Genomic DNA, 18659 nt, shown 5'->3' with positions numbered 1-18659 from the left:
ATAGCTTCTAGCTTAAGCCTGTCCTTGCACACTGTGTTGCAACCACATTATACAGTGGCCTCTGTGTTACAACCCTGAGTGGCATCCTAGGTTGCAGCATAACAAGAGACTATTATCACACTGCTTTTCCTCCCAGCCTCAGTGTGGGCTGAAACTTAAAACTGTTTTAAAACAGGTGTTATTACAGGCCTCTGGGCCCAATCCAGAGGCATCCTGTACTTGCTCCATACTTCTCTGGCACTTTTTGAAAGAACAGGTTCCCACTCCTTTATTCTATTACTCTCTGTGCACCCCTGTACTCACGAACCTATCTAAGCCTCTCATTCCTCTTTCTCACTATTACTTTGGCAGTTTCCTCTACTCAACTTCACCCCACTTCATCTTATACCCTGTGTGATTTCTTTACTAATTTTCTTTAAAAGAAGCCTGCAGTTTTAAACCACAAATTAAATTTTTAATGAAACTTCATAACTCTGGTACCCAAATGCGATGTAATATTGATAGGAGCTCTGCATCCAGTGAGCATGAGATTGCCCCAGAAAGCTTCTTAGGATCTTATGCAATATGCAACAAAATTAATTATTTGTAATGAAAGGATCCATGTTCCTGTAGCACTGCTGGGACCTGGCTGATACAAAGACTAACCCCCCCCCCCTTTATTACTTGGCTGCAAATGTCGGGCATCAAGATATTGACTCTGGAAAGAGGGACAGTGAGAGGAAAGAAAGCATCATAGATGGAGATCTACAAAAAGGAACTGCAGCAAAATGCAGCAAACTTCAGACTGAGATCTTTGCCTTCTAGAGCAAAGGAACCTCCCCTTTTAAAGGCACAGAGGACCATTATAAGTAGCTACACGCTTGCAAAGTACACCTCTACTAAAGCAGACTGGATTTTCAGACAAGCACTTACTGTGATTATGTTGAGGGACTTAGATTTCCAACCAATTCTTCTTTATTGCAATGGAAATAGGAGGGTTCAGTCCAAATTTAGTCAGATTGTGAATCAGACTATCTATACAAGTTTGAGAGAATGGCAGAAGTGTTAACCATTCAGTGTGACAATTGAACTGTCATGCAGCCAGCATGTCTCTTTATTGCTAGGCTGTCATATGTAGGCTGTTGGCATAGTGGCATCCAAGTCCAAAACACAGCCATTAAAAACAGCAAGAGCAAGAGCACAGTAAATATACAGACAACATATTCTCCAGCATCTGATTTGGCAGGGATACTCCTTTATAATCCTCCATCATCCCACTTTTTCAGCAGCTTTTAAAATATCCCAGTTCCTCTCACCTCCTCCCCCTTTCCTCCTTGGTCCTCCTTACTGTATTTACTTCAGTTGCTGCCAACTGAGTTCAAAGTGCAGATGTAGTTTGCACTCAGTTAATTCAGCAGGGAGGAGAGGAAACCAAGCAAGGTGTACAGTCAGAAACTGAACAGTGGAGGTGGGGGCAAACTGAGAAAAGACAGAGAACTGAGTACAACTTGTCCTAATGATTTTTGAGAAATTTAATAGAGGAACAGTCTACTCAAGGGCATTTAGCAGGATATTGAATATTGTACCACCATCTCTGTTTTCCCTGTACATTTGTAGAAAAATGTAAATATGACCCCTCAAAAAAGATTAAATATCCAGGGACATCATTCCAAAAGAAACCAAACCTGAGTAAACACTGCACCTTTGAAAATCTTCACCACCTGAAGACCTGGGATGGGTTTAACAGGAAGTAGAATAAGCTCCCATGATAATGTAATCTACATTGTAGTTCTGTGGGGAAAGAGTAATTCCTACACTGCCAATTAAAGCTGTTTCCATTAAGGAAATGGGATGCAAACCACTAGGCTATCCTGTGTGATTCTTGATGAATAAATACATTTCACTGGATATAATGTGAAAATATTGAGACGCTGTGGCCAATTATGATTTTTCATCATGTCTACTGGGGATGAAAAGGTCATTCTCCAGCTGTTGTTACCATGATACAATATACCATAATACAATATTAAAACAGATGGGGGGGGACCAACAACACTTGTGTTGTGTTTTAATTCTGTAATTTTTTAGCTTGTTTTTAACCTATTTATTGCATTGTTTGTATTTTTTATGTCTGCATACTGTTTGTAAAATTTTGTACATTACTGTGCTTGCTGTAACCTGCTTTGATCTGCAAAGGAAAAGTGGGATACAAATAAACAGTTTATTATTATTATTACTACAGCTAAAAACAATTATAGTAAATTATGCTATTTATATATTTTTTAAAAATTAAAATATATCCATTTTAAAAATAAAGGCAATAAAAGCACCACTAGCCATTATTGAAAAGGCCTTTCTTTAAAAATAATATTTCACAAAATGTACTGGAACATTAACAGTAGCAGCAGCAGCGGCAATATAGAGACTCCACCTGCAGATCACAAACAGTTTTACAACCTGGGAGCGAAATCGAGGACCTGCCCCATTATCTGCTTTTCTGCTCTCTTTATATTGACCCAAGGACTAAATTTTTGGGATCTATCTTGTCCAATTTACAGTCTAATACTATTACTGAAAAGATTTTTTATCTCCTGTCAGATATTGATACCAAGGTAACCTATAAGGTGTCATTGTTTACCTCAGCAGCAATCAAAATTCGGGCTAGAGTCATAGCAGACATTGCAGTTGATTGCCATGGGGATGATCTTATCTAATCCATCAAGTTGTTTTTAATGATGTTTTAGCTAATCGTTTGGAATTGTTTTTTTAAATCTAAAGTATAAGATTCGGATGTTAATTATTTAATTAACTGATGTAGTATTTTGTAATACTGAAATTTTGTGATTGGTTTTAAATATATGTTATGCGAATGGCCTTTGGCTTAAGCATTAATAAACACACACACACACACATATATATATATACACACTGCTACCTCGGGTTACGAAATTAATTCGTTCCGCTATTCCTTTCGTAACCCGAAAATTTCGTAACCCGAAACACTTTTTCCATTGAAAATAACTAATGCGTTCTATGACCTCAGACTGAACCTGCAAGTCAAAACAAAGGTACAATAGAGGCCTATTAAGCTAAGTACCCTACAATACAAGTTGCCTGAGGCACTAAAGAGCTTAACAATGACTGGCAGGTCCATTCTAAAGTTTCTAAAGGATAAAGAAAAAAAATGTTTTTGACTTATCTTTGCTGGTCTTGGCATCTGGTCCTGGCATCTCAGAGTGAGGGAGGAGGAGGAGGAGAGGGGCAGCCAAAAAAGCCAAATTTAAACCAATTCAACCAATTCAGCCAATTTAGCCAATTCAACCAATTTAACCAATTCAGCCAATTCAACCAATTTAACCAATTCAGCCAATTCAACCAATTTAGCCAATTTAGCCAATGCAACCAATTTAACAAAGATTTTTTTAAAAAAAATTTGGTGTTTTTTTTAAGGGTCACCTTTTTTTTAAGGGTCACCTTTTCCCTTCTTGGATGACGGTTCTCCCTCTCTGGTGAAGAACTGGTTCAAGGATGTCTGCTTTTGCCGGGCCTTAAGCAGGTTCCTAAAATGGCTAAGGCAGACATTATCAAAATGGGCAATGGCATGGCTGGTGAGCACCTTCTCAGGGTGGTGCTTCTCAACATAAGAAGACACATTGTGGAATTGCCACAAAATGTCTTTAATTTCTGCCGTTGGCAAAAATGCCCCCGCAGCCTCCTCCTCCTGGCCCCTGTCGAAATGGAGCACGTCCTCATCCACGGCCGAGTGTTGCATCGCTGCCAAGGCCTTCAGGTCCTCTGTTGTCAGGTCCTCGCTGTGCTCCTCGATGAGTTCCTCCACGTCCTCGTTGTCCACGTCAAGTCCCAGGGACCTTGCGATGGAGACAATCTCATGCACCTCTTCTTCTTCACTTGGCTCAGCACCCTCGGTCTGTGACCCTTCCAAGGAAGAAGCATCAGGCCACAGCTTCCTCCACGCAGCAATCAGGTTGCGCCTGGTGATCTCCTGCCAGGCCAAGTCCACCATCTTCAAGCACACGACGATATCAAAATGCTGCTTCCAGAACTCTTGCAGGGTCAGCTGTGTGCTCTCCGTGACATCAAAACACCGCTTGAAGAGGTGCTTGGTGTAGATCTTCTTGAAGTTGGCAATGACCTCCTGGTCCATGGGTTGCAAGAGGGAGGTCGTGTTGGGTGGCAGAAACTGGACCTTGATGAAGGAGAACTCTGCAAGGATGTCCTTTTCCAGGCCAGGCGGGTGCGCAGGAGCATTGTCCAAGAGGAGGAGGCACTTCAAGGGCAAATCCTCTTCCTCCAGGTACCGCTTCACAGTCGGGGCGAAGACACTGTTGATCCATTCCACGAAAAGGAGGCGTGTGACCCATGCGCGGCCATTGGAACGCCACATCACTGGCAACCTGTCCTTTTGAATGTTGTGTGCCTTGAAGGCCCTTGGATTTTCAGAGTGGTACACCAACAGGGGTTTGACCTTACAGTCCCCGCTGGCATTCGCACACAACGCAAGTGTGAAGCGGTCCTTCATAGGCTTGTGGCCTGGCAATCTCCTCTCCTCCTGGGTGATGTAGGTGCGGCGAGGCATCTTCTTCCAGAAGAGGCCCGTCTCGTCGCAATTGAACACTTGCTGCGGGACGTAGCCTTCCTCCTCCACCATGGCCTTGAACTCGATGACAAATGCTTCGGCGGCCTGGTGGTCTGCGCTGGACGCCTCGCCGTGACGGACGACAGAGTGGATCCCGGTCCTCCTCTTGAACCTTTCAAACCAGCCACGTGATGCTTTGAATTCCGGGGTGGCTGGCTCCTCCTGGGAAGAAGTTCCTTCGCCTGCCTCCTTGCTGGCCAGGTCTTCGAAAATGGTGGTGGCCTTCTCACAGATGACCGAGGTGGTCACAGTGTCCCCGACTCGCTCCTTTTCCTTAATCCAGAGGAGCAATAGGCGCTCCATCTCCTCGTGCTTTGGTGTCCTCTGCTTGGCAATCGTTGTCACGCCTTTCGCAGGAGCCACAACGGCTCTGATGGCCTCCTTCTGCTTGAGGACAGTGCCAATTGTCGAAGGGTTTCGTCCATACTCCTTGGCAATGTCCACCAAGCACACGCCCCTCTCATGCTTGGCAATGATTTCCTTCTTGTCCTCCAAGGACAAGGGAGCCCTCTTCTTTTTCTCACCGCCGCTTTTATCTGTGGCTTTCTTGGGAGCCATAGCTCAAGCCTAAAAAGGACAAAAGGCACAGGCACTGAGCAAAAGCCACAATTGGAAACCACCCCCACCCCCATGGTCACACTCTCTGGCCCAAACTTGCAAAACTCACACCCCACACTCTCAAATCATCACAGCCATGGCCAAAGCACCCCAGAACACAAACCCATAGGCCAGAACCCCCCAAATCTGAAAATGCAACCCCAAGGTCACACTGTCTGGCCCACATCAAATCAAGGCCAAACTTGCAAAAATCGATGCCCGCACTTTGAAATCATCACAGCCATGGCCAAAGCACCCCAGAACACAAACCCATAGGCCAAACCCCCCCAATCAGAAAATGCAACCCTATGGTGAGACTCTCTGGCCCACATGGAACCATTGCCAAACTTTTAAAACTCAAACCCACACTTTGAAAACAGCAGAGCCATGAAGAAAGGAAACCAGCACCTGAAGCCCAGAATCCCCCAATCTGAAAATGCAACCCTATGGTGAGACTCTCTGGCCCACATGGGACCATTGCCAAACTTTTAAAAACTCACAACCCACACTTTGAAAACAGCAGAGCCATGAAGAGAAAGGAAACCAGGCACCTGAAGCCCAGAATCCACAAATGCAGAAATGCAACCCTATGTGGGACTCTCTGGCCCACATGGGACATTGCCAAACTTTTAAAACTCAAACCCACACTTTGAAAACGCAGAGCCATGAAGAAAGGAACCAGCACCTGGCCAGAATCCACAAATCGAAAATGCAACCTATGGTAGACTCTCTGGCCCACATGGGACCATTGCCAAACTTTAAAACTCAAACCCACACTTTGAAAACAGGAAGCCATGAAGAAAGGAAACCAGCACCTGAAGCCCAGATCCACAATCAGAAAATGCAACCTATGGTGAGACTCTCTGGCCCACATGGGACCATCCAACTTTAAAACCCAACCCACACTTTGAAACGCAGAGCCATGAAGAAGGAAACCAGCACCTGAGCCCAGAATCCACAAATCGAAAATGCAACCCTATGGTAGATACTCTCTGGCCCACATGGGACCATTGCCAAACTTTTAAAACTCAAACCACACTTTGAAAACAGCCAGAGCCATGAGAGGAAACCAGCACTGAAGCCCCGCATCCACAAATCAGAAAATGCAACCCTATGGTGAGACTCTCTGGCCCACATGGGACCATGTTCAAACTTTTAAAACCCACACTCCACACTTTGAAAACAGCAGAGCCATGAAGAAAGGAAACCAGCACCTGAAGCCCAGAATCCCCCAATCTGAAAATGCAACCCTATGGTGAGACTCTCTGGCCCACATGGGACCATGTCCAAACTTTTAAAACCCACACTCCACACTTTGAAAACAGCAGAGCCATGAAGCAAGCAAACCAGCACCCCACAGCAAAAGCATGCTCACACTGTAAAATCCATCCACCTACCTGTAGAGAAATTCCTGATGGCCGGTCTTGATCCGAAGAGTACTGTACACCTGGCAAAGCCAGAACAAGTCCAAAGGCAGAAAGCCAGGAAAAGTCCAAACCTCCAGTGGAACCACGAGTTAGAGCTCAGAAGAAACTCTTCCTCACACAGTCCACAAGGCCAGACAAAGGGGGCAGATCAATGGAAGCTGGCTTTTGTTTCTCAAGCCAAGCCACCCCCCCCAATTTCGTTAGCCAATCCAGATGATCAGCTTGATTTCTCAAGCCAATCACTGCTGCTAACGAAATTCAAAATTCGCGCCAAAGCTAACCCCTAACCCAGCCCCCTTAGCTTTCCGTTAGCCCTGGAAAGCCTATAGCTGCACTTTGCATCGTTTGAATTTCGCGCCGAAATGAATTTCGTAACCCGAAAAATATTTCGTAACCCGAAACAGTTTTTCCAATCCAACTTTTTCGTATCCCGGAAATTTCGTAACCCGGTCATTTCGTATCCCGAGGCACCAGTGTATGTATATATATATATATATATATATATATATATATATATACACATACACACACACACACACACACACACACACACACACACACATATATACATACACAACCTGGGAGCAGCCATTAAGAAAGCCCTCACTTGTATCCTTACCAGAAGTGCTTCTGGGAGTGATAAGACCCACAGAAGAGCCTCTCAGAGTCCAGACAGGCTCATATAGAAGAATGGTATTGCACCACAACTCCCATCATTGCTCAGCATTGGCTATGCAGGATAGGGGTAATGGCAGTTGTGATCTAACAGCATCTGGTGGGCCTTTAGGCCTTGTTTGTGACATTCTTTACTGCCTTAACCTGCCCTCCACAGGCACCAGACTCTTCCACTGGGTTTCTTGGTTGTTACTAGTATAATGGCTGTGTTTTACAGCATCAGTCTGTTGCAATTGCATTGCATTTGATTTTAAAAAAAGAAGAAGTGGTGGAATGGCAGTGAAGCAAGCACCACCCATACTTTCTGATGACAGCCTAATTACCCACATATAAATCTGAGATGTCTCAACACCAAGGAAAAAATGTAAAAGCAAGTCAGTTTAAGTAGCAAGGTACATCATCAATGCTAGTGTGCTCTCGCTCTCCTTTCCTTGCTCCCACAGTTTGCTTAATTATTTATGTGCTTGGAGTTTGGGGAAGGGACTTAAACATGGTTGTTTTGTACAGGGGGTTGGGAGCTTTAGACACTGAGACCAAATCTAGCCCTCAAGGGTTTCCCAGATAGCACACTTCCTCTTTCCATAATACCATCAATTTGCAGTTTTGTAATATTTGTATGGGATTTTCCCCCATTCAAAAAGAATCCATTGCCAGGCTCTCTTTAGTCTTTTATTAGCAGTATTTGTATTTGGCTCTACATGCCATTGGAAGGCAGCTGTGAAGATGATCTCTGAAGCAGAATTTGACTCTTGACTTCCTACCCTGGATTTAAGAAGTAGCTGGAACATGGCTACATTCAAGACCACGTATACCATAATCCTATGTTCCAGCATAGTATAATAGTTCCTCATATGGAACTATGCTACAGCTGGACCATCTGCTGGATCCACTATAGAGTCTCAATAGACCTCCCTGTGGCTGTTCTGTGCCTGGTGAAAGCAGTGGAGTATTGGAGAAGCATTTGGCTATATATTCATAGCCAGATACAAAATGATTACATCAGGGGTCGGCAACCTACGGCCCGCGGGCCACATGTGACCCGCCAAGCCATTGGAACCGGCCCCAGCTCGGTCCTGCTGCCTCCTGCCGCCGGCAAAGGCCCCGCAGGGCCTTTGGCCTGTCGCGGAAGCGCACGGGGCCTCTAGCGCAGGCGCGTGGGGCCATTGGCCTCCAGCACAGGCGCACGGGGAGGAGGAAGAGGAGGAGGAGGAAGGAAGGAGGAGGAAGAGGAGGAGGAGGAGGGAAGAAGGAAGGAGGAGGAGGCGGAGGAGGAAGAAGAAGAAGAGGAGCAGGAAGAGGAGGAGGATTTCCATTCCATTTTTATAGGTCTGCTTTGTTTTAACAATGGTGATGATGGTGATGGTGATATTGATGTGAGCCAGCTTCAGAGGCATGGTCAATGTAAATTGCTGTGATTTTTACAAACTCATGCACAGTGAAGAAAAACCACAGTCTCTTGACCAAGTACACACTTCTGAGAAGTACACTTGGTGCAAGAACTGTGAAACCACCTTGACATGTTCAATATGCATAGCCATGTGAACCCATGTTCAGTGTGAAACCGAAAGAGTTTGGTTATGCAATGAGCCTCTGAAATATGCAAGAGGCCATCTTAAGTAAAGCCATGTTCAATGCCCAAATGTGCTGTTTGGAATGGGGGGAGGGGAGGTTGGCCAGAAAGGGAAGTACATTTCTGCCATCTGTCTAGGAATAATGCCCAAATGTCCTCCATTTTGATCATGCCTAAGAAACATGCATTTATATTAACATTTTAAAAAAATCATCAATTTTTTGCATGTCCTCCATTTTTAAAAATGTGTCCTACATTTGAAAATGTTGTCCTATATTATTTAATTATTTATTTTTGGCTCCCCCCCCCCCCATTGTCTGGGGGACACCAACCCGGCCCCCGGCTCAAAAAGGTTGCCTAACCCTGGATTACATCTTCCACTGAGGTCTTCTGAGGTCCTCTAGAATTCTCACCAGGAACTGTCATCATTTCATTTCCAGCTATGGGAACATAGCCAGATACTTCTTTGATCCTCCACCATCTCACCAGCTATGGAATGGTATGGCTGGGACTGCAGAAACTCTAGGGTAGATGGGGAGCATTAATTGGTGCAGAGGGAGGAAGGGAATACCAACCTCTGCATCCAATGAGGTATACACAGGTATATGATTAAGGGCTCGAACAGACTGGCCAAAATAAAGCTGCTTTGGGTCACTTTGGAGGTATGCTGTTTAAATGACACATGCATCTTAAGAGGCCAGAAGCTGCGCCAAAGCTGTGCTCCAGTCCTTACATTTTCAAACAGAGGCTAGATGGTGCTCTGTCAGAGGTGCTTTGATTGTGTCTTTCTGCATGGCAGGGGATTGGACTGGATGGCCCTTGGGGTCTCTTCCAACTTCATGTTTCTATGATTCTATAACTGAGCATAGTTCATGGTTTCAGTGTGCATCTATTATTCTATGCCAATTTTCAGTGTAGCCTTGTTATAGTTTCTTCTTCCTGCAGGCAACCTTTGCTAACCATCTGCAGAGATGTCAGTGGGGAAAGTTATTATTTATGCTGCTCATCACTTGGCTCCAGACTGCATGCACTTAGTGGCTTTATACTGTATAGGGATATATGTCCACATTAACAGTTAAAGATGCTTCCAGCCAGTTCTTTAAATGAGCATCTGAATTGTCATCAAACCTCGGAAAAGTTACTTTTTGGAGTATAATGCCTAGACTCTCCCAGCCAGCATGGCTACTGTCCTTCCTGTCTGTGGCATAGTACACACTGTGGTTCAAGAACATAACTTTCCAAGCTGAGATCCTTACTGGTTGCCCACATAGCACTCTGTTTCTGTACATGGATGATCTTTGCTGTTCAGAGATGAATGAGTTCAGTCTTGCTTATTTGTCATGAAGGCAGTGAGCCAAACAAATAACAAAACATCCAGTGCTGTGACAAGAAAACTAATGTTCTGGATCCAGAATTATGCAAAACTCAGTAAAGCTGAATGCATCTAATTTTTTCTCCAACCGGATCACTTCATTTGCTTGAAATATTAAATCTGGTAAGAACTGGAATAATCTTAGTGTGATAGAACTGGGCAAGCACTGAGATGACAAAAAGCAAGAAAAGAAGGGATTGGGAAGAGAGGGGTAAACGTAAACAACCTCATTTCCTAAGCAGTGCCTACCTGACCCAAACCATCCATTAGACCAGGGGTAGGCAACCCTTTTGAGCCAGGGGCCAGGTTGCTGTCTCTCAGACAACTGGGGGGCCGAAGCCAAAAAAAATAATTAAATAATTTTTAAAAAATTAAATAAATAAATAAACCGGAACAAATGTAGGACAACATTTTCAAATGGAGGGCACTTTTTAAATAAAAAATGGAGGACACGCGAAAAAATTTGCTGATTTTTAAAAAAATGTTAAGATAAATGCATGTTTCTGAGGCTTCTATAGACAATTGCCCCACCATGCCCCTCGCGCGAGACGCCAAAGGCCCCGGTGGCAATCAGCGGCAGGACTGGGCTGGGGCCGGTCCCAAGGCCTTGCCGGGCCGCATCCGGCCCACGGGCCACAGGTTGCCTAGCCCTGCATTAGACACTGCAAGTACTGGACATATCCAAGATAAAAACATTGGGGAAATGGGCTGAGTATTTCAACAAGCTGGATTGGGGGGCTAATACCATATGTGTTTTTCCACAATTAGGGTTTGAGTCTGGCCCTAACAAAATGGTATCATGTAAAATTCTTAGGTAATATATCTGTTAAGTATAATATTTCTGTGCATATTTCACCCAGAATGTGACAGAGGATGAGGGATGAGGTTAGGAAGCCCATCCCTCACCTTCTGTCACAAATAATATTATTTTTGCTTGTGCTGGCTGTGCTACAAAGGTATTCCTTTATTTAAATTAACTAGTTTCAGCCAGGGCAATCCCTTGAAATGACAGAACATGTCTTTTGATCTCTCCTAAGTAAAGCAATTAAAAGCTTTGCTCTGTTGAAAGACAGTCAAACCGAAATGAAAAATAATGAAAAATGAAAACTTATTTGAGTTCAAAGACATTTATGTTTCCAAAGAGAAGGTCAGCCGTTGCTTCTCTAGCTCAGAATGCATTGTTACACGTAGTCTGACACCTCCAATACCTACTATGATTCATTCATTCCATTTTGAGATTTAGTGTAAACTTCAAACCTTATAAGCAGTGTAATAGGCCAAGGTTGTTATTTATTTTAATGTTGTGTTTGTTTTGTTTCTTTCCCTACTTTTTGTATCAACAAGCTTGATAAAGAATGCAGAACTCAGATATTTCCATCCTTTTGTAGCATTTTAGTTTTAGTTTAGTTTTATAGCATTTTAGTGTCATTTGGCTTGGATTGCAGTGTAGTTTGTTGCTGTAAGAATTTTAGACTTGTGGCATGCTACAGAATAATAAATTATCAGCTCTCATGGATCAGAAACAGACCCACTAGTAAGTACATGAAATCTCCCCCTCAGGTTTTTATATCTGTTTCTCTGCCTATCCCCTGACTACAGAGAGAGTATGAAGAGAACAGAACAGTTTCCTCTTTCAAAATGACATTAAAATATTAAGCAAATGACAGCAGTAGCTATTTATCCATGGTTGAGCTATTAAGCAGCAACAACAAAAACCCTTATCAAATACATGTAAATCCATTTATAAATTCCCCTGAAAGAAATGGATTGACTGCCCCAAGGAAGACTCTCTTAACTTGAAACACATTAAGCCCTAATTAAACGATTTCTGTCTACCTGTGATTTTCTTTCCTTCCTTCCTGTGTTTACAGTACCATGCAGAGCACAAATAATACAGAACTCAGTCAAAGGAAGAATGACCTTCTGTGCTAGGCATGGACAAATTTGGTCACCAAAATTAGATGAGTGTGTTTTCTCTTTTCAATCTTAAATCTGTTTAACTGTGTAATTATATTTGTTCCCAAGCAAAGTTAGGTTTAATAACCATGAGCATGGAAACAGGATCAGGATGATATCACAAACCACTTCTTTGTGTAAGCCACTTGAGGTCCAATATGAGTAGAAAAGTGGGGAGTAGAAAAGTTACATATGAGGGAGAGAGGGAGGAAGACTGTAGAGGAGGGGCAGGCAAGGCGCAGCCCTGCAAATGCTATTAAACTGCAGTACTATTGGATGTGTTAACTAATGGGAGTTGCAGTCCAATAACATCTGTAACAGTGGTGTCACTAGGGCTGGCATCATCTGGTGGGATAACTCATGGGCTCCCTGCTATTGACCTCCTCCCACATTACACCATATAGAATCCATACTTCTATTTTTGTACTAGTGTTACGCATAAATCATAATTCCCAGATATCACTGAATGTAACGGTAACAGTTATGACATAAACAAATAGAAAATTAAAATTACACCTTCAAATTACAATATCATATGCACAGCCTCAGTGTATTTACATGTGCATAGTTTCATGTGGTTAAAGTGAAAATTTGGTAAGATGTGATGCTTTAAAGAAAAGATAAAATGAATTTAAAATGTTTTAATTTTTTTAAATTTAAACATTAAAAAATCCTGGGGCATCTCCTTTCTCCTCACATCATCTTTTCATCATTTTAAAGGGATGCAGGTGAATGCCACAACTCATTTCTGTCAAAAGGCATATGTTTGGGGAGCAGTTGTCACCCCCCCCCCCCAATTTAGTGTGTCACCTGGTGTGACCTGCACTCCTGATCTGGAGAGCTGTACTTTGCCCACCCCAGGCTTCCTAATTCAGTGCATCACCAACATAGTCTTCAAGATGTCTTCTTATTCCAGAAAAGGGTACCAAAGTACAAGACACCTGAATGGTCCACTGTCTCCAACCACATTGGGTTGTTCATGCCAGCCTTTCTCAGCCTGGCGTATTTCAGGTGTCATAGATCATGACTACTTCAATAGAAATTATCACCCAACATATCTGATTAAATCACTGTACTTTCTTTTCATCAAGAAACATTTGTATGGGTTTTAGATACTACTTCTTCATGTAGCTGCACATGTATTGATATATTCCTGCTTGTTTTGTTCCTGTTTGCTGATATATGTTCTTGTTTGCTGTCTGTGAAACCCATCTTTATATAAGGCAGCAGAAATGTTTTGATGACTGTTTTATGGGATCATTTAACTCTGAAATGAAGAAATTGACCCCTGATTCTATCAAGGATTCTGGACTCTTTGGATTTGAATTATTTTGCCCTTCAAACAAGTAAATCTATATGGCAGTGATTGTGGTTTTTTCCAGGGTCATGCAGTGATGGCAAACAAAAGCAGATAAAATCTGCCAACTGTATGCCACTTGTGGCTGAAAACCTTAGCTGTGGAGGGCGAGGGAGCTCTCCCTGTGCCCCATGTGGGGCTGGGGGACAGAGCTGTGTTCCTTTTGCTTTCTAACTGCTATGGCACAGCCCGAGGAAAAGCATTGTATAAGGATGTCCTGGATATCTCCCTGCACACTGTCCAAGAAAGTACTGCTCACCCAAAGATCTCCAGCCAAATTCTTCAACACCTCACAGCAGCTGCATCCATGGCCTTCTGCCACCACCACTCATGCTGGGGTAGTTATGCTGGCATAGTCTACTAACAAACAGTTTTCCAGATAGTGTCAGACCGCATCACTTCATCATTGGCTGTGATGACCAGGGGCTGATGATGGGAGTTGCAGTTAAGTGATAATCTGGAAAGCCACACATTCCCTCATGCCTTGTCTAAACAAGTGAGGATTCAATGCAAATTAGGGGCCTGCTTGGAAGGATAACAGATTACACGTGCAGGTCGTCTTTGTTTGGATTTCTGCACCTGTGTGGATTCCTAGCAGCATTTTATTCTGTATGCAACAGGCCAGAGCACCCATCTGAGCCTCATTCATTCATCCTAATGATTCCTCCCCGCCAAAAAAAATGTGTGGTTGCCTCTTCCTGGTTGTTACAGCCAATGAATCACAGGCAGAGCTCCAGTGGAGCACTAGGGCCTGTTGGCTTACTGCCCAGAACATGTGCATTTGCTGAGAGACTGTGTTCCTTTTTCTGCTTCCCGGCTTTGCCTCTCCTTTGCTGAAAGCCTTGGCTGCTATTGGTATCTTCCCCGCTGGCAGTGAGGCAAGCTTTTGCTCCCTCTGGGATGGCTGCTCAGCACAGCTGCTGGTTAGTGCCCGAGGCTGGCACCATTCGGCCTCCTCCCTCCTCTTCTTCCCTTGGAGGATGTGTCAGAAGCACGCTCTCTCACTCACACGTAAGCTCTCATACATATCCACTCCGTCTTTCCAACACACACACTTATGCACACACACAGACACACAGCTAGCTATTTGCCTATGGCTTTAGAAACAGTAAAGATTGAGTCTAAAAGTTGTTTCTCCCTGTTCCATCTAGATGCTACTCCCCTTTGCTAATCCTCTAAGGAAACAAGTCCATTTCTGAGCAGGAGGGGGGGGAGTCCAGATTTTGTGTAGGCTCCTGGCTTCATCAGGAGTTAAAGCTCTTAAAACCCACACAGGCGTGACTCTGGGGAGAAAGCATCTGTTTTCAGAAAGAGAAGGAGACACAGAGGAGGCGGGGGGGGGGGGGATTCCTAGTGGCTTTCAAGGGGGAGGGGAGCAACACAAGGCAAATAACTTATGGCTCCTGACTGAAGGGAGGATCTAGTTCTCCAGTCACCAGGATGGAATAAGATGAGGAGGACATCTCTTTACGAGACAAATCAGAGGATGATAGTCTTTCATATAGGAATGTCCAAATACCCTAAAGTGACCGGATTGTGTCTGACCTTCAAAGCTAAGCAGGATCAGCCCTGGTTAGTACTTGGATGGGAGACTGCCAATGAATACCAGGGGCTATAGGCAATATTTTAGAGGAAGGAACTGGCAACATTACCTTTGAGTACACCTTACCTAACAAAACCCTGTGAAATTCATAGGGTCTCCATAAATGGGCAGGTGACTGGAAGGTACCTGCAGACAAATACACAAAGGAGTAAAGAAGAAGGGGAAGGGGATAAGAAAAGAAGAGTGATCTGGTGGTTTACAGCTGTCCACTTCTGGTTGAAGAGAGGGTCCATCTTGGGATCTGGTGTCTTTAGGGTATTTGGACATTCCCATTTGAAAGGCTGGCACCCTCTAATGGCTGTCTTTCTCCTCTTATTCCATCCTGGTGACCTGAGAACTGCCAACACTGGAGCCATCCTGTCCTCTCTGCCCCCTTATCTGCCATCTGCAATACCAATGACTGCAGGGTGGGAAGGTATACCTGAGGAGGAGAGAGTGACTGGGATGGGCTTACAAGAGGCATTTGCCACCTAGGGTGCCCTGTGGGACCAGGGCAAGAGTCTTGGTGGCATAGAGCTCTGCCTTCTGCCCTCCCTGCCTCCTCCACCATGCCCTTCCCTCCAAGGAGGAGGCACATTGACCTTCCAGGTCTTCTGCCCCACAACCTTCCTTTCAGGGACTATGGTTCCTGCTTCCCGGGGTGACCAGATGTCCACCTTTTCCATGACATGTCCTCCATTTCAACCTTCTGTCCAGGAGAAATCCCAAAATGTCCTCAGTTTTGACCATGACTAAGGCTGCATCCTCACTGTAGTAACAATCCAGTCTGACACCACTTTAACTGCCATAGCTCAAAGCTATGGAATCCTGAGAATCGTAGTTTGTTGTGACACCAGAGCTCTCTGACAGAGGTGGCTCAATGTCCCACAAAACTACGGTTCCATAGCATGGAGCTGTGGCAGTTTTAAAGTGGTGCCAGACTGGAATATTTCATTGTGGATTTTCCAGCGAGGAGCCTGACTAGTTTGCCTAAAGGCTTTTCCTCCCACATTGGCTGCATCCGGACTGGAGAAATAACCTGGTTCTCACACCACTTGGACTGCCATGGCTCAGTGCTATGGAGTTCTGGGAGCTGAAGGAACAGGGCTCATTCCTTAGCATTGAGCCGTGACAGTTAAAGCGATGTCAAACGGGGCATCCAGTGTGGATGCAGCCTGGGCACAGCTTCTGCTCCCCTTGGTCCTCCCCCTTCCCCCAGGTCTGGTTTCCCTCAGGGTTTTGGGGCAACCGTGGCTGGCGGAGTGTGTGCCACTGGGGAGAGGGGCCAGCCTGAGGGCCCAGCCAGGGGCCTTTGGAGGACTGCTTGGGGGCCATTCATATATATATACACACACACTACATATAGATAGATAGATAGATAGAGAGAGAGAGAGAGAGAGAGAGACGTATGTATATGTATATATATTACACACACACATACTGTATATGTGCGTGTGTATAAGGAACTCGGTGTACGCATGGTAAAGGCCTAGGAATTAATTTTTGTGTGTGTACACTTCCTAGACCTTTATGTCACACGCATGTGTGTGTGTATGAGAGTCAGCGTGGTGGAGTGGTTTGAGGGTCGGCCTAGCTAGGGACTGGGAGACCAGGGTTTGAATATTGCCTCGGCCATGGAAACCCACTGAGTGGCCTTAGACAAGTCACACTCTCTCAGCCTCAGAGGATAGGGACGGCAAAGCCCGTCGTATAAAATTGAGATAGGCATAACAGCAAACAGCCCCACCGGGAGACACAGGAAAAACCCTAGACGTGTCGCCAGAGGTATAGCTCAGCTCCCCCCCCCCCCCCCCCCCCCCCCCCTTCCGCCCCCTGTCCCTCGCTCTCTCTCTCTCTCTCTCTCACACACACACAAACACACACAAAGACACACACTCCCCGCCGCACAGGGGAGACGGAGGCGCCCCAAGCGAGGACGCAGCCCGCCCCATCTCAGCTGGGCCTTTGGCCGCCAAGGGACAGCCACCTCCTCCTGGCAGGCAGGCCGGCAGGCAAGGAGGGAGGGAGGGAAGAATGAAAGAAGGAAGGAAGGAAAGGAGGGAGGGAAACGGAAAGAAGGGAGGAGGAAAGAAAGGATGGAAGGAAGGAAAGAAGGGAGAGAGGGAAAAGGAAGGAAGGAACGATGGAAAGAAAGGAAGGAAGAAGGAAGGAAGGAAGGAAGGAAGGAAGGAAGGAAGGATGGAAAGGAGGGAGGGAGGGAGGGAGAGAGGGAGGGAGAAAGGCTGGAAGAAAAAAGAAAGAATGAATGGGGGGGGGGGGAAAGGGATGAAGGGCGGGCGAGCAGGGCTCTTGGGGGCAGGGCTGGCCAGCCAGGCCTCTCCAGGAAGAGCCTCCTGAGGGTCCAGATGAGGCGCCAAGCGCAGGAAGCAGAGGCGCCTCGTGGAAGGAGAGCCGGAGCCAGGAGGAGGAGGAGGAGGAGGAGGAGAGGCGCTTCCTCCGCTGTGGCTCCTGCTGCTGCGAAGGCGCCTCCCTCGGGAGGATGTTTCCCCGTCCTCCTCTTCCTCTCCTTCCTCTCTTTCTTCTTCTTGCGGGAAGAAAGCTCTCCCTCCTCCTCTTCCCAGCAGAGCCTCTCCTGCCTGGAAAAAGGGGGGAAAGAGAAAAAGGAGGAGAGCGCAGCTTTGGAAAGAGAAGCCTCTCTGCAGCCGACCAGCTCCGCTTCGGTCGCTGCTCTCCTGTGCCAGGCCTTCAAGGCCTTTCCGGCTACTTGTGGCGACCCTATCGCGGGGTTTCCTTTGGCCACTTTCTCCGGAGGGGCTTCGCCATGGCCATCCTCCCCAGGAGGTGGAGAGAGTGTGCCCTGGCCATGGCTGGGCCGGATTCGAACCCTGCTCTCCAGAGTCAGGTGCTACAAGATCTCTAGATAAAGAAAGAGGAGGAGGAGGAGGAGGAGGAAAGAGGGGCGACAATAGCAAGGACAGCACATCTCCCCACATTGACGAAGAAGGTTCCGTTTGGACCGGTAGTGGTTGATACTCCTGAGCATGAGCAAAGTTCCCTTATAATAATGCATAATGCTAGTAGCGAGTCTTCCCCTCTCCCTTGGATGAGGACTTTTCAGCTCAGAGGGCGCTGCTAGGATCCCCTTTTAGCAAGTACATTTCTATACCGCTTCTCAGTGCATTTAAGGCACTCCCGAAGCGGTTTACAAAGTGTGTAAGCCAGCGATGTCCAAACTCTGGCCCCCCAGGTGTTTTGGACTTCAGCTCCCAGAAGCCTCTGCCACCTTGGCCAATGGTCTGGGACGCTGGGAGCTGAAGTCCAAAACACCTGGAGGGCCAGAGTTTGGACATCGCTGGTGTAAGCCCATTGCCCCCAACAAGCTGAGTACTCATTTTAAGGACCTATGGAAGGATGCCAGGCTGAGTCAACCCTGAGTCCTTGGCTGGGATTGAACTCACAAGGAACCCCTGAGGGGGAGTAAAAACTGCGGAGGATTGATCCCCACCGCTTGAGGATCGCCTGGATC

Source organism: Sceloporus undulatus, chromosome 2 (assembly GCF_019175285.1).
Source record: "Sceloporus undulatus isolate JIND9_A2432 ecotype Alabama chromosome 2, SceUnd_v1.1, whole genome shotgun sequence".
NCBI classification, from domain to species: domain Eukaryota; kingdom Metazoa; phylum Chordata; class Lepidosauria; order Squamata; family Phrynosomatidae; genus Sceloporus; species Sceloporus undulatus.
The sequence above is the reverse complement of the archived record's forward strand: the minus strand, read 5'-3'. Positions refer to the sequence as shown.